The sequence below is a fragment of the Hypanus sabinus genome, chromosome 3 (genome assembly GCF_030144855.1).
Source record: "Hypanus sabinus isolate sHypSab1 chromosome 3, sHypSab1.hap1, whole genome shotgun sequence".
NCBI classification, from domain to species: Eukaryota; Metazoa; Chordata; class Chondrichthyes; order Myliobatiformes; family Dasyatidae; genus Hypanus; species Hypanus sabinus.
The window spans coordinates 173,426,347-173,448,911 of NC_082708.1; the positions used below are offsets into that span (position 1 = coordinate 173,426,347).

General features: G+C 41.1%; 1 protein-coding gene and 1 pseudogene across 3 annotated transcripts in view; one reads left to right on the forward strand and one right to left on the reverse strand.

The window, feature by feature from the left end:
• Nucleotides 1–22,565, forward strand: part of ctnna2 (catenin (cadherin-associated protein), alpha 2) — a 1,188,004-nt gene that overhangs the window by 434,657 nt on the left and 730,782 nt on the right. The gene's annotated exons all lie outside the window — the stretch shown is intronic.
• The window catches only part of LOC132390683 (nuclear pore glycoprotein p62-like), a 62,247-nt pseudogene continuing 49,351 nt past the window's right edge, over nt 9,670–22,565 (reverse strand).

Consider the following 22,565-nt stretch of genomic DNA (forward strand, 5'->3'; position numbering starts at 1 on the left):
GGCCTGTAATGTGCTGTAGATTTCTAAATTTCTATGTTTTTTTCGATAAACACAATTCCTTCACCTATGCCATTCATTTTAGCCTTTTATTCCATTCCCTGAATTCGACATAAAGTACTTTACTAAAACTGTAGTCCTCATAATGATACTACCATGTACGTAATTACTGATTTCCCAAGATGCTACCTGCAAACAATTTTCCTCATCCAATATTTGATAAGTGCCAGGATTAAACACAATTTACAGAGGATCAAGCTCAGACCTTTCCTTTGCAGTGTTGCAGATGCCTAATGGGCAGGAATAGATACTCCAGCCGTGAAATACCTAGCAGTGAGAGCACTTCTCACCACCGATCAGGGCCCTAATGTTTGGTTAAAAGGTACAATGATGAATCTTTCTACAAAATGACCACAATAGTCTGCTTGAGAGACCGTCAGACAGGATATATTATCTCATTGAAAAAAAGCCTTTTAGATCACCAGGTAAAAAAAGATAGCATAACTTTGTGCAGGGTTGGGCCTGCCTCACAAATTTGATTAAGTTTGTTGGGGAAGTGAGGATGACGATAATTGATGCAGATAAGACATTGTATGTTACCTGTGTGGACTTCAGTAAAGCATTTGAGTCCTCATTTATGGTCTCAATTCAAAGCAGATGTGGGTGGAGAAATTACAGTTTGAGTTTAATCCAGACGAATGTTCAGTGTTATAATTTGGAAGCTCAAATGTAAGGAGACAGTACACAGTTAATGGCAAGATCTTACCCATGTTGATGTACAGAGAGTTCTTGGGGTCCAAATCCTTAGCTCTGTGAAAATCACTGTACAAGTTAATAGAGTAGTAAAGATGGCTTGTGGTATGCTTGCCTTTATTAGTTGAGGTATTGAGTTAAAGAGTTTAGAGTTCAGAGGTTATGTTGCAGCTTTATAAACCTCAGGCTAGGTTGTACCAGAGTACTACAATCAATTTTAGTTGTCTGATATAGGAAGTGTGTTGAGGCTATGGAGAGGGTTCAGAAGAAGTTTACCAGGATGCTGCCTAAATTCAAGGCCATAAGCTATGAGGAGAGTTTGGACCAACGTGTTGTTTTTTCTGAAGTGGCAGAGGCTAATGGGAGGCCTGATAGTTGTTAAATAGATTATGAGTGTCATAGATAGACAGCTGTTATCTGTTTTTCCCAGGATTGAAATGTCTCATACCTGAGGCATGCATTCAAGGTGAGAGGAGGTAAGTTCAAAGTACACGTTTGAGGACATCTTCAAGAGGCAGTGCCTCATGTAAACAGCATCCATCACTAAGAACCCTCATCATCCAGGGCATGCTCTCTTCTCATTACTACTATCTGGGAGGAGGTACAGGAACCTGAAGACCAACAGTCGGTGATATGGTATTTATTTATTTTGTAATTTATAGTATCTTTATTGACTTTGCACTGTGCTGTTGCTGCGAAACAAGAAACTTCACACCATACAAGTCAGCAATAATAACTTTGATTCTGGTATCTTAAGATATGCAGAACAAGATGTCCAGAAAGTCGTGTTTGCCTGCTTTGCACTACCAAGCTGGTAGCGGAGGCAAATATAATAGAGGTCTTATAGAGATGTTTAAGAGGCTCTTAGATACATCAAGTCAAGTAAAGTTTATTGTTGTTCAACTTTATACATATATGCAGTACTGCCAAATGAGAGAAGGTTTTTCTGGACCAGGGTATAAAGCAGAATAGTGCACATAACACACATGTAACACACAATAACTTTAGGAAATAAGATTTAAATCAAGAAGTGAATTACACATGGATAAACAAAGCAAAGTGCATTAATTAAATATTGTAGGGTCCAGTACAAGTTATACGGTGACACTTTGACTGAGTTGCAGCAGGGAGTTCAGAAGCCTAATGGCCTGAGGGAAGAAGATGTTTCCCATTTAGGCTGTTCTTGTCCTTATGCATTGGAGTCTCCTGTTTGATGGTAGAAAGTCAAAGAGGATGCTGGATAGTTACTTGGAATCCTTAATAGCACCAGAAGACCTGTGTATAAAGTGGTCTTCATAAATGTTCCCGATGGATCATAGGGAAGCCCCTATGATCCTCTCTGCCATTCTCACAGTTCTTTGTAGGAACTTCCAGTCTGATGTTCTGCTGCTCCCATACCAAATGGAGATGCAGCTTGTCAGGATGCTCTCAATGGTGCTCCTGTAAAAATAAGTTAAGATGGGGGGAGTGGGAGACTTGCTTCTCTCATTCTCCTCAGAAATTGGAGGTGCTGCTTTGCCTTTGAGAGATGATATTGAGAGACTATGTGAGGTCGTTTATGATGTGAACTCCCAGGAACTTGGTGCACTTAATTCTCTCTACGGAGGAACCATTTCTCACAACATCCCACCAGCTGCTCCACTTCCTCTCTGTATTCCGACTCATCATCATTGTTGATGAAGCCAACCACTGTTGTGTCATCTGCAAACTTGATGAAGCTGTTTGAGCTGAATCCTGTGATACAGTCATGTATCAGCAGTGTGAACAGTAGCGGACTGAGCACAGCCCTGGGGATTGACAGTACTCAGTGTAATGGGATTAGAGACATTGTTGCCCACATGGACTCACTGGCCTTCCTGTTAAGAAGTCCAGGATCCTATTATAGAAGGAAACATTGAGACCAAGTGAGGATAGTTTCTCCACTGGTTCCTGGGGTATAATGGTATTAAGCATCTAACTGAGCAGCAACCTGGCATATGAGACCCTATTTTCCAGGTGGATCAGGACAGAGTGGAGGACAGAAACTATGGCATCGTCGGTGGATCGATTAAAGCGATAAGTGAACTGGAAAGGGTCCAATGTCGCTCTCCATGAAGCAGCCACTCAAAGTATTTCATAATGGTTGCTGTTAATGCCACAGGTTGATAGTCATTCAGGCAGGTTACCATTGCTTTCTTTAGAACTGGAATGATGGCTGCCACCTTGAAAACAGAGGGGACAATGGTTCAGGAGAGATGTTGAATCTATCTGTCAGTGCCTCAGGTCGCTGGGCTGCCCAGTCTTTTAGAACCTGACCTGAAATGTTATCAGGCCCCATATCTTTGCATGGGTTGACCCTGGCCGGGGACTTCCTCACCTCAGCTTCAGCCACACAGAATGTTTGCTTCCCTGGGTGGAGGTGTCCCTTCCTTGCCAGCCCATTGTTCTATGCATCCAACCATTGAGCCTGCTGGCAGCTGAGGCATCTTGGTTGCCAGTGTGCACAGTTGATTTGTCATCTGTAATCCTCTGAATTACCTGCCACATGCACCCCATGGCTCACATGCGTGAATATGTAGAATGCAGAGAATAGACGTGTAGACTTCAGTAAGCTTCCAATTATAGGTTGAGTACCCCTGATCTGAAATGCTTGGGGCCAGAAGTGTTTCGGATTTCAGATTTTGGAGTATGTAATGAGCTAGTTTGGGATTGCCATCATTTCCGACTCTGAATTTATGTACTACTGGTAAGCGGTAAAAAAAAAATGACATACCATTAATGTATTGAAAATATGATGTGTGCAGGGTAACAAAAGCAGCTCAGCAGAATCAGAAAAATACCGAATTAGCTGTTGAATAATAAAAACAACGGCAGGCTTTCAGTATCAATCTACGGTATCATGTTTTGATTAAAAGGTTACTGTAGACTGTATTTGTATTTTTCTTTATTTAGGTTTTATGTAAAATATAAAAACAATCAACATTGTAAACTTGTTCTAGTGTTAGATTTTCATCACTATCTTTGCAAACTTATCAATACATTTCTCTGCTGCTTCATGATCAGCAGACTCTTTATTTTTTAAAAAATCTTTAATATTTAATACCATGCCTTTTATTGTTTCTGCAACCAGCCAGAATGTTCACAATTACCGTCAATTATCAGCTCATAATGATAAACCTTTGCTCGTTTCATGATCAGCATACTATTAAGCAGAATATATTCACTTTGACACTGACAAATCCATTCTTTCAATACACAATTGAGATCTTCACTTTTTGCAGTGTTTTTCTACTTTTCTCCTCCCTTTCCCCCTAAAGGACATCCTTCTTCATGGAGTCTGATATGCTGTCAGTAGTTTGGAAGCTGGATTTTCGTAGTACTCAGTCCACTTTCTAACTCGCAGAAATCTTCAACTGGCTTTCAGGTATATGTGCGACATGTGATTGAAAATACTCTGCTTATCTGGAAGAGTGCAGCTTCAACACATTTCATCCACCATTTTCTGTCCCAGCACAGGGGTAGAGATTGTAATGTGTGCTGTTGACAAGATGTGTTGAAGGATTTAGACTTGACTGCTCTGAAAGACGAGAGCAGCAGATGTATGGACATAACTTCATTTCCCAATCCCCTCCAAATCAATCATCAGTTTTGGAAGTATATTCGTTTTCATTCACTTAAAAACCTGAACTCCCTAACCAATAACACCATCACTTGGATTGCTGTTAAAGAAGACAGCTAATTAGCATTGTGTGATTGAGAACAACTTCAGTCTCCAGATCAATGGGAAGGACAAATAGGAAATTGAGAAAGGTGAGATTGTGTATATGAAGCTCAATAATATAAAGGGAAGTACAATAAATGGTAGGATGCTAAGGTATATAGGAAAAAACAAGAGGCTGTAGACTGTGCATTCAGAAGTCCATGAATGTGACAGGATGGTAGATAACCATAAGAGATTCTGTAGATGCTGGAAATCCAGAGTAACGGGCACAAAATGCTGGAGGAACTCAGCAGGCCAGGCAGTCTCTATAGAATGGAATTTCAATAGGTTTAATCAGTACATTTAATGTCAGAGAAATGTATACAATATACATCCTGATATTCTTTTTCTATGCAAACATCCATGAAAACAGAGGAGTGCCCCAAATAATGAACGACAGTTAAACGTTAGAACCCCAAAGCTCCTCCTAGTTCTCCCCCTCCCACACACAAATAGTAGCAAGGCAGTGAACCCCCACCCTGCAACAGCAAAAAAAACATCGGCGCCCTTCACTGAACACTTGTGTGCAGCAAAGCATCAATAAAGACATAGACTTGCAGTATTCCAAAGACTACTCCTTAATCCTGTAACTTGACATACCACAGGAGCTCTCTCTCCCTAGTAAGGGAAAAAGAGGTGTCCCCGTTTCACAGCAAGAGGGGAGACATAACAAACAACTCACCGACTTATGATGTTAAAAGTCTGTTGCTTTGCTTTTTCCAAGCTCTGCGCCCGGAGAGTCGGCTCCAAGGCTCAGGTCTCTGGACACATACCCACGGCAGCTAACCTGCTGCTCCCAGCGTTCCGTGTCTTCCCACGACGCTTCAGTCAGGGGCACCGGCCTTGAATCAGCCCATCTCCAAAGCCATGAAAATCTGGCACCCTAAACGCACACTAGGCTACATCCTTGGACTATCAAAAAGCAGCCGGTCATGGGTCCCTGAGAGTAGATCCCACTCCCGCAAAGTACCGAAGTCAGAGTGTAACTCCAAGTCAGGGACTTTAAAAGAACCTTGAAAAGGTAAAAAAAGAGATATCAAAGATAGAAGCAGTGCTGTTTCCAAAGATGCAAGCGAAGGAGTCACTCTTTAGTGCCATCTTGAATTTACTCCACCCTCCAAGGCAAAATCTTCATCAGGCTAAGGCTGCTAAGATGGCATTTAGTAGAAGCCATGGTAGATAAGGCTGCAAAGATGTCATTTCAGATACTTTACCAGGGTAAGCATAGAATATTACAACCAGGAGGTTATTTCAAGGATTTTATTTACAATTTTATTTGCTACATTACTGGAACAATGCAATTGCACTAGAGTGAATTACAAGAAGATTTTCAGGGAAATAGATAGAAGGGGAGAATTTTATCCATGAGAAAATATTGTGAGGACAAGGCTTATTTTCCTTAGAACAACATTTAACTACATAAAGTCATGAACGGCCTAGACAGAGTGGAAAGAAAGGTATTTCATCCAATGACAAACTTCACCAGCTGGGACCATTGATTTAAAGCAATTGTTGGAAGGATTAGAGGATTCTTGTTTTCACTTGAATGGTAATAATGGTTTGGAACTCGCAGTTTCAAAATGTAGTAGAGACAGAAACTCTCAGGGTATTTGAAGTGTTGTAACCTACAAGCAAAACTATAAAACAAAAGCTAGAAAATGAGATTAAGCTGGATAGTTCTTTTATGGGCTGCATGAAGATTAACCTCCACTGTGCTTTAAATTTTCATGGTTTGATTATTAGACGATAATGCACTGGCCACTAAATGTTGGCCTTGCTATTAATGCCAACATTCTGTAAATACTTTTTTTAAAGTGGGCAGCATGTTGTTGGATTGTTTCTCTGTTACTAAGTGGATGAGGTAGATTGATTTTACAAGGTCAAACCCATCCTTTCTGGCCTTCATCCATAATATTGTTCTAGCACTAATTATTTCCCCTCCTTGGAGGCCCCCTAAAGTACCATGTGATGGTACATAACTTCAGTCTCATATTCATTTCTGCATTGAATTTCAATCTCAAAATCCATATTGACCAAGACTTCAAGATATCAAACAATTAAGTCTTCCTGGTTCGCTTTCCAGCTGAATCTTATGTTCACACTCTTGTCATCTCTAGATTATATTCTTTAAGACATTGTTTCTTTATTTTCAAGTAACAATCAGTATTCATGACTGAGATTTAAAGAGAGTAAAATAGTGTACCTTTGGATTTTGGAGACTTGGTAAACAAATACATTCAAGACAGAGAAATATATAGATTTTTGGATATTAAGTAATTCAAGTAAGACTATAAGCCCAAAAGACAATGGAGCAGAATTAGGCCATTCAGCCCCTCAAGTCTTCTCCACCATTAGATCACAGCCGATCCATTTCCCTCTCAACCTCATTCTCTTGCCTCCTCCCCTTAACCTTTCATACCCTGACTTATCGAGAATCTTTGATTCTCCGTCTAACTATCCACAGGTATCCATAGCTACCAGTGACAACAAATTCCACAGATTCACCACCCTCTGGCTAAAGAAATTTCTCCTCACCTCTGTTCTAAAAGAATGCGTGTACCTCTATTCTGGCTTGTATCCTTTTGTCCTAGGTACGCCCACTTTGGGAAACATGCTCTTCAAATTCACTCTATCTAAGCCTTTCAATATCTGATAGGTTTCAATGAGATCACCCCTCATTCTTCTTAGTTCCAGTGAGTAAAGGCCTGGAGCCATCAAATGCTCGTCACATGATAAGTTGCTCAATCCTGGAATCATTCTTGTGAACCTCCTTTGAACTTTCTCCAGTGTCAGCACATTTTTTCTTAAATACTCAAGTGGCATCACTAGTGCCTTATAAAGCCTCAGCATTACATGCTTATTTTTATATTCTAGTCCTCTCAAAATGAATGCTAACATTACATTTGCCTTCCTCACCACTGACTCAACCTGTAAGTTAACCATTAGGGAATTCTGCTCAAGGACTTCCAAGTCCCTTTGCACCTCAGAGTTTTAAATTTTAACCTATTTAGAAAATAGTCTTTGCCAGGGTGGTTCTGGCTTGGAGTTCACTGTTTCCCTCAGTTAATGGTAGTGGCCCGTGGCATAAAAATGGCTGGGGTCCCCTGGTCTATGCTTTTATTCCTTTTACCAAAGTGCATGACCATACACTTCCCAACAGAGTATTCATTCTGCCACTTTTTTTCCCCGTTCTCCTAATCTGTCTAAGTCTCAACACTACCTACTCCTCCACCTATCATACCATCAGCAAACTTGGCCACAAAGCCAGTAATTCCATCATCCAAATAATTGCCATACAACATAAAAAGAAGTTGTCTCAACACCAAATCCTGCAGAACACTACTAAGCATCAGCTGCTAATCAGAAAAGGCTCCCTTTATTCCCATTCTTTGGCTCTTGCCAATGCTCTTACCATGTTTGTGTCTTTCCTGTGATACTATGGGCCTTTAACTTGTCAAAGGCCTTGGTAATCTCATCAACCTTGTCAAAGGCCTTCTGAAAATCCAAGTATCCTTAACAATTGACTCCAATATCTTCCCAACAGCTGAAGTCAGTCCAACTGGATTATAATTTTCTTTCTTCTGCCTCTCTACCTTCTTGAAAAGTAAAATGACATTTGTAATTTTCCAGTCCTCTGGAACCATTCCAGAATCTAGTGATTTTTGAATGATCATTACTAATGCTTGCACAATCTCTTTAGCTACCTCTTTCAGAACCCTGAGATGTAGTCCATCTGGTCCAGATGACTTATCTACTTTCGGACCTTTCAACTTCCCAAGGGTTTTCTCCTTAGTAATGGCAACTGCACTTACTTCTGCTCTCTGACACTCGAATTTCTGGCATATTGCTAGTGCCTTCCAGAATGAAGACTGATGCAAAGTATTTATTAAATTTGTCTGCCATTTCTTTGTGCTCTCATATCTACTGCAACAGCGTCACTTTCTGGTGGTCTCAGAAGCACTCTTGACTTTCTTTTACACTCCTTATATTTCTGAAAAAAAATCTCCTTGTATTCTCTTTGAAGTTATTGACTGATATTCCTTAATATTTCATCTTTTTCTCCTAATCGTTTTATACTGGGTTCCTTCTGTTGGTTTTGAAAGGTTTCCCAATCCTAACTTCCCACTAGTTTTTACAATATTATATGCTCTCACTTTTGCTTTTATGCTATCTTTGACCCTTGCCAGCCTTGGTTGCCTCATCCTCCTTTGAGAATACTTCTTCATCTTTGGGATGTAACTTTCCTCCTTGCGCCTTCTGATTTTTCCCAGAAGCTCCAGCTATTATTATGTCTCCCATTGCAATTTATATCCCACATCCAGGCTACTGTTCAGGTCTCGTTAATGTATAACTGGCACCAGAATCTTTTTGCCCTTGAAGATTTTTAACTCTACCCGGAAGGATTCTATATCTGATCTTATGTCACCTAAGAATTTGATCTCATTTTACCAAAAGAGCCACTCCATCCCTTCTGACTATCTTCCTATCCTTTTGGTACAAGACGTACCCTTAGATGTTAATCATCCAACTATGATCTTCTTTTAGTCATGACTCAGTGGTGCCCACAATGTCATGCCTGCCAATCTCTAACTGTGATACCAGATCATCTACCTTATTCTATATACAGTGTGCATACAAATATAACACCTTCAGTCCTGTATTCATCACCCGTTGTGATTTGCCCCCAAGTTACATTTCAAGTCATCCTATTGACTGCAATTTTGCCTTATAATCTACCTGTCCTTCCTCATAGTCTTACTACATCTGTGGATAAGATGATGATCGTGTGGATAGCCAGAGGTTTTTTCACAAGGCTGAAATGGCTAGCACAAGAGGGCACAGTTTTAAGGTGCTTGGAAGTAGGGGGTACGGAGGAGATATCAGGGGTAAGTTCTTTACGCAGAGAGTGGTGAGTGCTGCCAGTGACGGTGGTGGAGGTGGATATGATAGGGTCTTTTAAGAGACTCCTGGACAGGTATATGGAGCTCAGCAAAATAGAGGGCTATGGATAACCCTAAGTAATTTCTCAGGTAGGAACATGTTCAGCACAGCTTTGTGGGCCAAAGGGCCTGTATTGTGCTGTAGGTTCTCTATGTTTCTAACTACAATCTGCATCATTATTGAATGACAAAGCACATATGTGGAGCTGAGTAGCCTACTCCTGTTCTTTTTCTTGTGTCTTAGCGTGATGCAGCCAAAATGAAGTCAAGTTCTTAGTCCAACCTCTCCTGATCCAGTTTCACTTTCTCTGCCTCTCAGTGTAAAGCAGTGATCTTTTCTCCATTTTTCAGTCATCATTCGACTCCAGGCATTGACTTGTGTGGCCTGGTGTAGGAATTCCTGTTCTCCCAGTTCCGTGCTCCACTTGTTGATCAGACATTCCAGCTGAGCACACGATATAACTGGAGAGGTACTGGTTGTAACAGCAGCACTGCTGGTGGATGCACTGGTGGTTGCAATGGAGCAAAAGTCGTGGTGGTAACTGCTGCTGTAGTACTCACACTTGCAGTTGTTCCAGGTGGACCTGGTGTCATGGAGAAATGAAAATCCAGTGGTGGTTGTCGCAGCTGCAGAGGTGCTGGCAGCCAAGGTTGTAGCTGTAGTCAGAGGCAAGGCTGCACCTGTTGGCTTAAACCCAAATGGAGCAGAAGATGTAGAGGGAGCTGGTCATTGTAAATCCACTAATCACGGTAGAGGTGTAAGGTTCTGAGCTCACCACTGAAGCAAACAGAGATGGCCCTGCTGCATATGAACAAATTGAAGGTCTTGTGTTCAAACCTACTGGCTTTGCACCAAAGGAAAGACTCTGTGCTGTAGAAGCTGATGTGACAGCACTTGACGCAGTTGTAGATGCACCAAAAGAAAAAACCTGTTGTAGGTGCTCCAATAGAGACTGGTGCTGCTGGCTCAGGGGCTGCTGTGGTATTTGTTGGACTACCAAACCTGAATCCACCGAGTGCTGGTGTTGTGTTGGTTGCAAAGCCAAATCCCCCTACTGTAGTTGTCTGGGAGGAAGCAGCTGGAGCAGTGGTAAATCCAAATCCAGTTGAAACTTTTGTCTAGGCTGTGGCTGTGGAGCAAGCAACAAGATCAAATCCCACAGTAGCTGGCTGAGCTGAGATGCTGCCATAACTGAGATGGAGGCAAGGTCTGGGAAGTTGGTCCGGAGGATAGCGAGAAGGCAGAGGTGGTGGCAGTGCAGGTAGAGGTGGCTTCAACTGCAGCACTTGTGGATGGTGTGCAACCAAAGAAGCCAGAGGCTGGTTGTGTTGTTGCAATGAAAATGATAAATATGTTTTATTCTTTCTGAGTAAGAAGCCTCCACTTGTACTGGAAAGCTAATCAGCGGATGAAGTTGCCCCTGCATATGGGTTAATGAATGAGAACATATTGGCATTTGGGGCTGAGGTAGTGGTAGCTGCAGTGGCTGTTGACTGTTGTCCTGTTGATAAGTCAAAACCTCCTTGAGAACCTCCAGCATTGCTGCCAAAAGAAAATCCACCCATGCCACCTGCAGTGGTCTTCTTGTGTTACAAATGTGAAGCTTCCAGATGGATTTGTGAAATTAAAGGTCATTTTGAAACCTCGGGCTTCCATCCGCCTCCTTCCATCTGGGTCCTACTGCCATGCCCTAGGGAAATTCTAGGCAGTTTCTAGAGTAGGTTACATGGTCAGCACAACATTGTGGGATGAAGGGCCTGTAATATGCTGTAGATTTCTAAGGTCTGTGCTCTGTGTTCACTCTATAGACACATAATGCCTGATGATAATTCTTGTCAAGATATGGTCTTCAAGTTCATTAACCTGATCTTCAGCTTCCTTCATGGAATTTCTGCAATCTCTTCATAATTTTACAGTTACTTTGGACGTAGTTTTGTTCTCTATTTAAAGTAATAGTGTGTATGAATGCAACACATAGTTCTGGAATTCTGTTTTGAACCTTGTATCTTGGCAACATTTCTTACAAACTACCAAACTTATTGTTTAAAAGTACCCTCGGTCATTTTCCCTATTGTCTGGACCAATACAAATTTGTGGAGTTCCTGAGAATCTGTAATGAGGTTAAAAAATCTATTTAAGTGTAATTTGTTGTCTGTTCCATCCTGTCTCCTTCAACATCATAGCTTTATCTCTTAGATGGTGGTGATCCTTATGCAGTTCACAGCAGACACTGCAGATGAGACAAACAGTATAGCATAAAAAAGGAGATGAATTGTTTATGACATTTACCTTGTGTAGTGCTTAATAATATTCAGCTGTAATTGTGATTCTAAGTTATGAGATCTAAAAAGATAACTTTAAAATGCAAAAAAACAAATGGAATGGAAACAAGAACTGACGCTGCTTGAGATTAGAAATAAAAACAATTCCTTAATATATTAACCAGTTAATGGGAATTGGCATACTGTAAACCTAGCAAATACATTTTTTTGTAAATCTGAAGAGAAAAATGGTCCAATAAGCAATTATTGCAAAAATAATCTCCCTTTATTACTTTTCAATTGTCCTGACAACTCCCTTATTTTTTTGACAAGCTCGGCACTCCGTGATGCATATGTCAATTTGTTAGTTCATATGATAAAATTGGCAATCTCATATTGCATGGGCTGATGTAGAAGCATAACCGTTAGCAATAAGAATTGTAGCAGAAGCATTTTGGGAGTTAGAAGAGAAAAAAATGAAGACACTGGCAAGTTCAGAATGAGAGTTATGAGTTAAGAAAAGCATTCAGGCAGTGACACAAATGGATAATCTGCAGCAAAAATAAAGATCAATGTCAAATTTGGACAGCTTTGTGCATTGCACAAATATAATGTGTAATACACCAAGCAGTATGTTTTGTGCACTGGCCTTAAAGTATTTTACTTAACTATTATGTTGACTAGAATGCTGTTTAACTAATAAAGCTGCATCATTTACCTCTAACTTTTTTTCTCTTGCTTCATCATCATTATCAGCAATTTTATACCAAGGCTCAGATAAGCTGGTTCTGTGACAATGTTCTGTTATCATTGGCTAATGCTAGGTGTACACGAGGAGTCAACAATGTGGTTGTTTCCCAACTATTCTAATTTAGTCAAAAGTTAAATTGTCCTCCACACTAGTGCTATTGAACCAAAAGCTCCTTTGGAATTATTAAAATTTGAAGGATAAAGTTTGAAAAAGTAATTATTTTATTGTCCTGATCTTGATCCTCATTGCAGCTAATTACATATTATTTGTAGATCAACCAAACACATATTTCTTTCCAGCAAGAATCATATTTCATTGTTTGCAGATTGGCTTTGGAAAGGTCTTGCACCATGAAGGTCCATATTTGAGGAATGGGTAGACTCAAAACGATTGCATGCTCTGCCTATCACATTAGTAATAAGGGTCTGATGGAGTATTTCTCATTTCACTATTTTGGTTCTTAACCTGCCAGCTTCCAGCAAGGGTAGGTAGATAGGCTGTCAGTATTGGTTATTTTAAGGTAGCCATGATGATTTCACAACTGTCATTCAAAACTGGTACTATTTTTTTGGCTAAGGTCAAGCGTTCCTATACAAGACACACATATACAGAATAGAGTAGCAAAGGATATACTTGGAGATCCTGGTGATGGATGAATGCATTTTCCATTTTGAGCATTTCCAATTGCTGATTTTCTTTCTCATCTTCTAACTGTGCTGGGTCTGCCTATTGGATAGATTTAAATGATGGAATTTCTGTCTTTGTGGCCAAGTTTGTAGACAATATGAAGATAGGTGGAGGAGCAGGTAGTGACAAGGAAGCAGGGAGTCTGCAAAAGGACTTAGAATAGGAGAATGGGCAAAGCAGTGGTAGATGAAATAGAGTGCAGGGAAATGTAAGGTCATGAACTTTGGTAGAAGGGATAAAAGCGAAGAGTATTTTCTAAATGGGGAGAAAATTCAGAAGTCAGAGCTACAAGGTGACCTGGGTGTCCTTGTACAGGATTCCCTAAAGGTTGGTTTGAAGGTTGAGTTGGTGGTAATGAAGGCAGATGCATTGTTAGCATTCATTTCAAGATGACTAGAACATAAAAGCAAGGATGTACTATTGAGGCTTTATAAGGCATTGGTCAGACTATACTTGGAGTATTGTGAACAGTTTTGGGCCTCTTTTCCAGGAAAGGATGTGCTAGCATTGAAGAGGGTCCAGAGGAGGTGCATGGGAATGATCATAGGAATGAATGGGTTAATGTATGAAAGCTTTGATAGCTCTAAGCCTGCACTCGCTTGAGTTTAAAAGAATGAGGGGGTGGGGGGCATCTCTTTGAAATCTATTGAATGTTGAAAAGCTTAGATAAAGTGGATATGATGACAATGTCCTTTTAGAACATAGATTTGGGGGAATTCTTTAGTTAGAGGGTGGTGAATCCACAGGCAGTTGTTTAGGCCAAGTCTCTGTGTATATTTTAACGCAGAGGTTGATAGGTCTTTGATTAGTAAGGGCATCAAAGGTTATGGGCAGAAGACAGGAGAATGGGGTTGAGATGGATAATAAATCAACCGTGATGGAATGGTGGGGAAAGCTCAATTGGCCAAATGGACTAATTCTGCACTATGTCTTATGGTCTTATGGAAACTGATCTGTATTTTGTTAAAGCTTGGTCAAAGTATGTCATTTTTGTTAGTGTACCTGGTTAACATTACGCTACCTGATGATGTAGCACTGGACTTCGAGACAAATCGTCCTGTTGGCCCCTTACATACTGATCCATACTGGGTTGTGCATGGAGCTAGCAACTGGGCCTCATAATCAATAGACAAGTGCTAAGGAAACAGCAAAAGAATACTGCTCAATGCATCACAAGGTGGAAAAAGGAAAAACAACTCAGTTACATTGATATAGGAGATTCAGGCAAATGATCAATTATGTAGATGTCAAAGTGACATATCAATATTCTTCTTTGCGGTCGACCATTCTAGTATAGGCTCTACCAACATGTTTAAATGTTGAAAAGAAATTTGGATATATACATTAGCAACAACAGTTAGAGGAATGTGGGTTAAACAAGGCATGTGGGACAAGCTAGGCCGAAGGGCCTGTTTCTGTGTTCTCTGACTCTGTAACATTGATCCCTTGTTAATTCAGTGTAGAGGTAAAATTTGTAATGAACATTTATGGTAAGTGATGGGTTCTTTATTATGCCCAAGGAATACATACTGATGAACTGTGTCAAATTGTAATCAAGAGGTCAATGGAAATGTCACCAATGATTTAGTATTTTTCAAATTTGACTTCATGGTACAGGATGAGATTCTACACCTGGCTAGCAAATGACTTGTATGGCAGCTGTACAAAAAAAAATCTATTTACTCAAGGGACAACTGTGGATGAAGTATTCATAAAATCTGTAGATGTGGCAAAGTGATTGACCAAAATTTCTTTATTTATCAGTTGCCCATGCTGGGCTTCAAAAGTACAATGCAATAAAACTCCAATAATCAACAATCAGGCTATTCAGAAGTCTTTATGATTCAGCTCTGGCTTACTGGGTTATGTTTGGAACTCACTGGGGGTGTGTTTTTGTGCTTCTTTTTCACTTGCCAGGTCCATGGTTTCCTTCAAACATATACAATAGAACAGTACAACACAGTAAAGCCACTTTGGTTTGTGATATTGTGCTGACCACTTAACTTAATCCAAGATCAGTCTAACCCTTCCATCCTATGATACGCAACCCTTCATTTTCTATTATTCATATGCCTAACTAAAATACTCTTGAATGTCCCTAATGTGACATGCCTTTACCACTCTTCCTGGTAATGAGTTCCATGCACCTACCATTCTCTGTAAAAAAAAAACTAACTCTGACAACCCCCTGTACTTTCCTCCAAACATTTGAAAATTATGCTGCCTCATAATTCCACTTCTACCCTGGGTAAAAGTCTCTGACTGTCCACTATCTATGCCTCTTATCATCTTGTACATCTCTTTTAAATTGTCCCTCATTCTCCTTCGCCCCAAGGAGAAATATTCAAACATGTTCAACCCATCTTCTTAAGTCATGCACTCATATCCAGGCAGCATCCTGTTAAATCTCCTCTGCACCCTCATGAAAGCTTTCACATCCATCCTATGATGAGATGATTTGAACTGAACACAATAACCACCTGTAGCCTAATCAAAGTTTCATGGATCTGCAAGTTTGCCTAGTGGCTCTTGAACTCGGTATGATAGCATAGCAGTTAGCGTAACACTATTACAGCGCCATCGGTAAGATGAGGGTTCAATTCCTGTTGCTGTCTTTAAGGAGTCTATACATTCTCTGTGTGCCCACATGGGTTTCCTCTAGATGCTCAGGATTTCTCCACATTCCAGAAATTTAAGAGTTTGGATTATGGTTTGATGTTTTGATGCACATATGACAAGTAAAGCTAATATTACTCTTAATCTTACATCATGACTTGCTTCCTTTCCACTCACCAGGCTGCAGTTTCCATGCTTTCTCAATGTACCAGGGCCAGGATTTTTAACATTCTGTCTCATCAAATGTGTACCCTGCACCTATGGTTGATTTTCACAAAAACAGGGCCCTCTGTTCTTGCACTTCTTTGCATTCGATGTGGACTCAGTTTCTTGAATTCCCCTTTCCACTCACGGCAGCCCCAGTTCCTGATCTCCCCATTTCTCAGTCACTGTGGTACTGGTTCCTGAACTCCCTTTTCCACCTCACTGCACCTCTGATACTGAACCCTCTATTCCACTCACTGCGTCCTGTTTCTGCCCTCCCCCTTTCCTACTCACTGTGGTCCTGGTTCCCGACATCCCCTTTTCACTGACTGCACCTCTGATCTGGAACTTCCCTTTCCACTCACTGTCTCCCGTTCCAGATCTCCCCCTTTCCCAGTCACTGTGGTCCTGGTTCCTGAACTCCCTTTCCACACACAGCAGCACCAGTTCCTGAACTCCCGTTTGCACACACTGCAGCTCCGATCCTGAACTCCCCTTTCCACTCACTGTCTCCCATTCCAGATCTCCCCCTTTCCCAGTCACTGTGGTCCTGTTTCTTGAATTCCCTTACCACTCTCAGCAGCACCAGTTCCTGAACTCCCCTTTGCACACACTGCAGCTCCAGGACCCCACTTTCCACTCAGTGTATCCTGTTCCTGATCTCCCCCTTTCCCAGTCACTGTGATCCTGGTTTCTTTCTCCTGTTTCCACTTACTGCAGCCCCAGTTCCTGAATTCCCCTTTCCCACTCATTGGCCGTGCTGTTCCTACACTTAAGTATATCTGCTTTAGTGGAAAATTTCCTATCATAGAGCATATCATTGAAAAAAGTGAATTAATAGAATGTTGAGGTATTAATAGAAATAAAATCCAACCGTCCAGAAAATCTGCCAGTTCAGCACCACCAAGGTCCCAAGTGTAGTGGATCACTGGTGTTTTATTGCAATGTATATTTGTAGATCATGGAAATGCAGTTAGTTCTTGCATAGAAGTTAAATAATCTCAAAGGCTAGTCCCTTGTTAGTGATTTGATTTTCTATATCTGTTCATTACTAATAATATCCACCCTTGCAACATTGCCAGCCTTCATGTTCTTGGTATTTTTTTTCTTTTTTGTTTGCACTAAATTGGTCATCAAAATTGTTCTCTTTTTGATGTTCTTGTCATTGCAGTTTTCTTTTGTGAGTTCGTTTTCATTTTTGTGTAATTGATGTGCTCTCTGGTGAACTGTTACCTTGTAGATTTGCTATGGTTTTTGAAGGTTTATGCTCATCTTCTTAATTGTGGACTAATCTTTCCTACTATTGTAAATCATATCTATACTTTTGATCAGTGGCTGACATTGTGGGCAGCAAAGTGGCACAGTTAGTCAAGCTGCTGGTTTACAGTGCAAGGGATCCACATTCACTCCCAACTTGTGAATCTTGCATATTCTCACTGGTGTCATGGGCCTTCTACCACATCCCAAACTCATGGGGGTCGGTAAATTCATTGATCACTGTAAATTGCCCCTGCTACCTAGATAAGTGGTAGAATCCAGGGGAAATTGATAAGACTGTGATGAGAATGGAAATAATTAGATTAGTGTCAATACATGGTCAGTGATTGGTGCGGACTCTGAACGCAAAATGGCCTGCTTCTACGCAGCATCTTTGTGACTATGACTATGATTTGCATTGTTTCTTTGCCAATCCAGTGACTAGTTCTTCTCTGGCTGCTGTGGTATCATCAGCAAAGTAATCAGTTGTGTAAATTTGCATGTTATTTTGTAGATGGTGGCCAATTTAAATGTGAGCCAATATGTAGTTGATTCAACATCTTTGTGGGATGTGTCTTCTGGCAGTTCTTGTACCACATAGACCAACTGTTCATAATTTTCTGGGCTGTGTTTGATGTCTATCACTGCTTTATTAGAGATCTGCTTCAAATTAAGGCTAGTTGGCTGTTTTGAAGTTGAATCAATGAACAATATGGCGATGTCTTTGATGTTCCAGCTGGACAAATTTGTTTTACAGTGGAGCAACATTGAGAGAATGGCCAGGATCATCTTGCAGGTGAATGCTGTGACAATGCTGAGGTGATAGCTGTTTTGGAATTTCTAACATTACTTGTGGCTTGAGATCATGATACAATCTCAGCTGCATATTTTCATCATTTCTCATTCTCCAGTGACACCATTGATACTCTGAGTGTAAAAGGGTTAATCTTACCCATTAAATGTGACGGGCCAGATAAAGTCATCATCAATATGATATGCCATTTTGTACAATGTAGGCGATCATTGTCTCATGACCATGATTGTTTTTGGCAAATTTTTCTACAGAAGTGGTTTGCCATTATCTTTTTCTGGGCAGTGTCTTTTCAAGATGCGTGACTACAGCCATTATCAATGCCCTTGAGAGATTGTCTGCCTGGCGTTATTGGTCACTTATCCAGGACTTGTGATATGCACCAGCTGCTCTTACAACCAGTACCCAAGAAGATGTGTCCTGCCACAAACAGACCAGTAGCACTGACCTCACGTTATGAAATCATTCGAAAGACTGGTCCTATCACACGCCCGGACCAAGAACCCCCTGAAGTTTGCTTATCAACTACATATTGGAGTCGAGGGCACATTATCTTCTGCTTTGATGGCATTACACCCATCTGGATGAGCCAAGCAGCTTTGTGAGAATCATGAGTATGCTCACGGTGATTAAGGTGGATGATCCACAAGTGTCCTGGATTATACACTATCTGCCCAGACGGCCACAATGTGTGAGATTACAGAGCTGTGCCTTAGATACTGTGGTTAGCTGCACAAGAGCACCTCAGGGAACTGTCTTTCCCCCCTTCCAGTTCACTGTCTACACCTCAGACTTCCAGTACATCTTGGAGTCTGCCAGCTGCAGAAGTTTTTGGATAATTTGGCAGTTGTGGGCTATATCAGCTGGGGTCAAGAGGCTGATTACAGAAGAGTGATGATCTTAATTCTATCTCCTTTACCATAGCTTTGGAGAGGGATTGGAAGAGACGAGTTTGGAAAGTGTTTAATTAGAATAAGGGGAAATATGAGGCTATCAGGCTGGAACTTGGAAGCGTAAATTGGAAACAGATGTTCTCAGGGAAATGTATGGAAGAAATGTGGCAAATGTTCAGGGGATATTTGCATGGAGTTCTGCATGGGTACGTTCCAATGAGACGTGAAAGGATGGTAGGGTACAGGAACCGTTGTGTACAAAGGCTGTTGTAAATCTAGTCAAGAAGAAAAGAAGAGCTTAGGAAAGGTTCAAAAAACTAGTTAATGGTAGAGATCTAGAAGATTATAAGGTCAGCAGGAAGGAGCTTAACAATGAAGTTAGGAGAGTCAGAAGGGGCCATGAGAAGGCCTTGGTGGACAGGATTAAGGAAAACCCCAAGGCATTCTACAAGTATGTGAAGAGCAAGAGGATAAGACGTGAAAGAATAGGACCAATCAAGTGTGACAGTGGAAAAGTGTGTACAGAACCGGAGGAGATAGCAGAGGTACTTAATGAATACTTTGCTTCAGTATTCACTACGGAAAAGGATCTTGGCAATTGTAGGGATGACTAACAGAAGATTGAAAAGCCTGAGCATGTAGATATTAAGGAAGAGGATGTGCTGTAGCTTTTGGAAAGCATCAAGTTGGATATGTCACCAGAACTGGACGAGATGTACCCCAGGCTACTGTGGGAGGTGAGGGAGAAGATTGCTGAGCCTCTGGTGATGATCTTTGCATTATAAATGGGGACAGAAGAGATTCCAGAGGATTGGGGGGTTGTGGATGTTGTCCTCTTAATCAAGAAAGGGAGTAGAGATAGCCCAGGAAATTGTAGACCAGTGGTTGGTAAGCTGGTGGAGAAGATCCGGAAAGGTAGGATTTATGAACATTTGGAGAGGCATAATATGATTACAAATAGTCAGCATGACTTTGTCAAAGGCAGTTTGTGCCTTACAAGCCTGATTGAATTTTTTGAGGATGTGACTAAGCACATTGATGAAGGTAGAGCTGTAGATGTTGTGTATATTCTGCATGGAGGTCGGTGACTAGTGGTATTCCTCAGGGATTTGTTCTGGGACCCCTCCTCTTTGTGATTTTTTATAAATGAGCTGGATGAGGAAGTGGAGGGATGGGTTAGTAAATTTGCTGATGGCACAAAGGTTGGGGGTGTTGTGGATAGTGTGGAAGCTGTCAGAGGTTACAGCAGGACATTGATAGGATACAAAACTTGGCTGCGAAGTGGTAGATGGAGTTTTACCCAGATAAGTGTGAGGTGGTTCATTTTGGTAGGTCCATGATGGCAGAATATAGTATTAAATGTAAGACTCTTGGCATTGTGGAAGATCAGAAGGATCATGGGTTCCGAGTCCATAGGACACTCAAAGCTGCTGTGCAGGTTGTCTCTGTGGTTAAGAAAGCATATGGTGCATTGGCCTTCATCAATGTGGGATTGAGTTTTGGAGCCAAGAGGTAATGTTGCAGCTATATAGGACCCTGGTCAGACCCCACTTGTAGTACTGTGCTCAGATCTGGTTACCTCACTACAGGAAGAATATGGAAACCGTAGAAAGGGTGCAGAGGAGATTTAGAAGGATGTTGCCTGGATTGGGGAGCATGCCTTATGAGAATAGGTTGAGTGAACTGGGCCTTTTCTTCTTGGGGTGATGGAGGATGAGAAGTGACCTGATAGAAGTGTACAAGATGATGAGAGGCATTGATTGTGTGTATAGTTAGAGGCTTTTTCCCAGGGCTGAAATGGCTAGCACGAGAGGGCACAGTTTTAAGGTGCTTGGAAGTAGGTGCAAAGGAGATGTCGGGGTAATATTTTTACGCAAAGAGTGGTGAGTGCGTGGAATGGGCTGCCGGTGACAATGGTGGAGGCAGATACGATAGGGTCATTTAAGAGACTCTTGGATAGGTACATGGACCTTAGGTAACCTAGGTAATTTCTCAGGTAGGGACATGTTCGGTACAGCCTTGTGGGCGGAAGGGTCTGTATTGTACTGTAGGTTTACTATGTTTCTATGAACAATTTTGTTGAGTGGTATGGGCTGAATCACCTGCAGCTCACTAAGGCAAAGGAGCTGGTGGTGGACTTCGGGAATGTGAAAACACCCTGCATTCCCATCTCCTTCAAGAGAACAGATGTGGAAGTCGTCCAGGACTACATATACCTGGGAACTCACCTGAACAATGCACTGGACTGGACTGGACTGAAAATATAGAGGCTCTGTACAAAAGGGACAGAGCTGACTGTACTTCCTGAGGATGCTCCAGTGTCATTCAATGTCTGCAGTACTATGCTGCAGATGTTCTACGACTCAGTTGTGGCCAGCTTCTATTCTATGCTGTTGTCTGCTGGGGCAGCAGGGTGAGAGCAGCTGATGCCAAAAAGATCAATAATCTCATCAAGAAGACTGGTTTTGTTCTGGGGATGGAACTGGACTCCATGGTGTTTGTGTCTGAGAGGAGGATGCTGCAGGAGCTACACAGCATTATGGACAATCCCCCTCACCCCCTCCATGACATGCTGGACAAAGAGAGGAGCACCTTTGGTAACAGACTGATTCCACCAAGGTGCAGTGCTGAGTGCTACAGGAGATCCTTTTTCCCTGTGGCTATAAGATTCTACAGCACCTCCTCCTTAAGTATATGGTTTAGTTGCACATCTGTATTTTGCACTATTGATTTTTAATGCACATTTTATATTTCTTCAGTGCTTACATTTTGTACTTTAAAGCATATATTTCTGACTAACAACCTTGCAACAATAATTTCCTTTGGGATAAATAAAGTTTTTTTTAATCTTGTGTGTCTTATCCACCACATACTCCTGTGTCTTCACGTGACCCTGATTGGGGGGCTAAGCAGATGCTGCACCTTGCCCAAGGGTGGCCTGCAGGTTAATGGAGGGAAGGAGTGCCTTATATCCATACTGATATATCTCCATCCTACCACCCTGGCAATATTAGTACAAGCTGGATTTGAATTTTTGAAGTGATAAAGATATTTTAAAAGCAGAAGTTCAGCAAACACTAGACTCATGTTTGTGACATTTTCAAACTTAGTTGATAAGGCCTTTTACACAGCACCCATAGTATCGTTGTTGGTGTGGATCATGTTAGTCATAGTTGGTTAAGAGGGGACAGAAATAGTCCGAACATTATTATCATGTGGTTCACAGAAGCATACGGCTAATGCCATGGGTCTGTTCAACATCTGTTCAGCATTTGTTGTTGTTTTCATTTGTTTAATCAGGTGCTCAGCAGCTGTTCATCAAATGCTATGATTGGTTACCACACATGAAGAAAGATATTTGATTCTTATGTAGTTTTGATATCTAACCAGCACTACATGGTGGGCTTTGGTTTCAAAGGACAATCATAGGTCACAAAGGGTCACAAATTGTCCTATTGATTTCCAAGCAGGAGATGTTGTCCTTAAATAAAACTTAATGTGTTCATATTGCCACCCTTAAATTAGAAGCAATTTTATATATAATTGTATATTTTCATAAATGTAGTCTTGAAAGATAAAAAAAATAGTAAATAGGTGGATGTAGCATCTAGGTTTAACAATGTTTAACAATGCTCCATAATTTTTAAGCCTATTT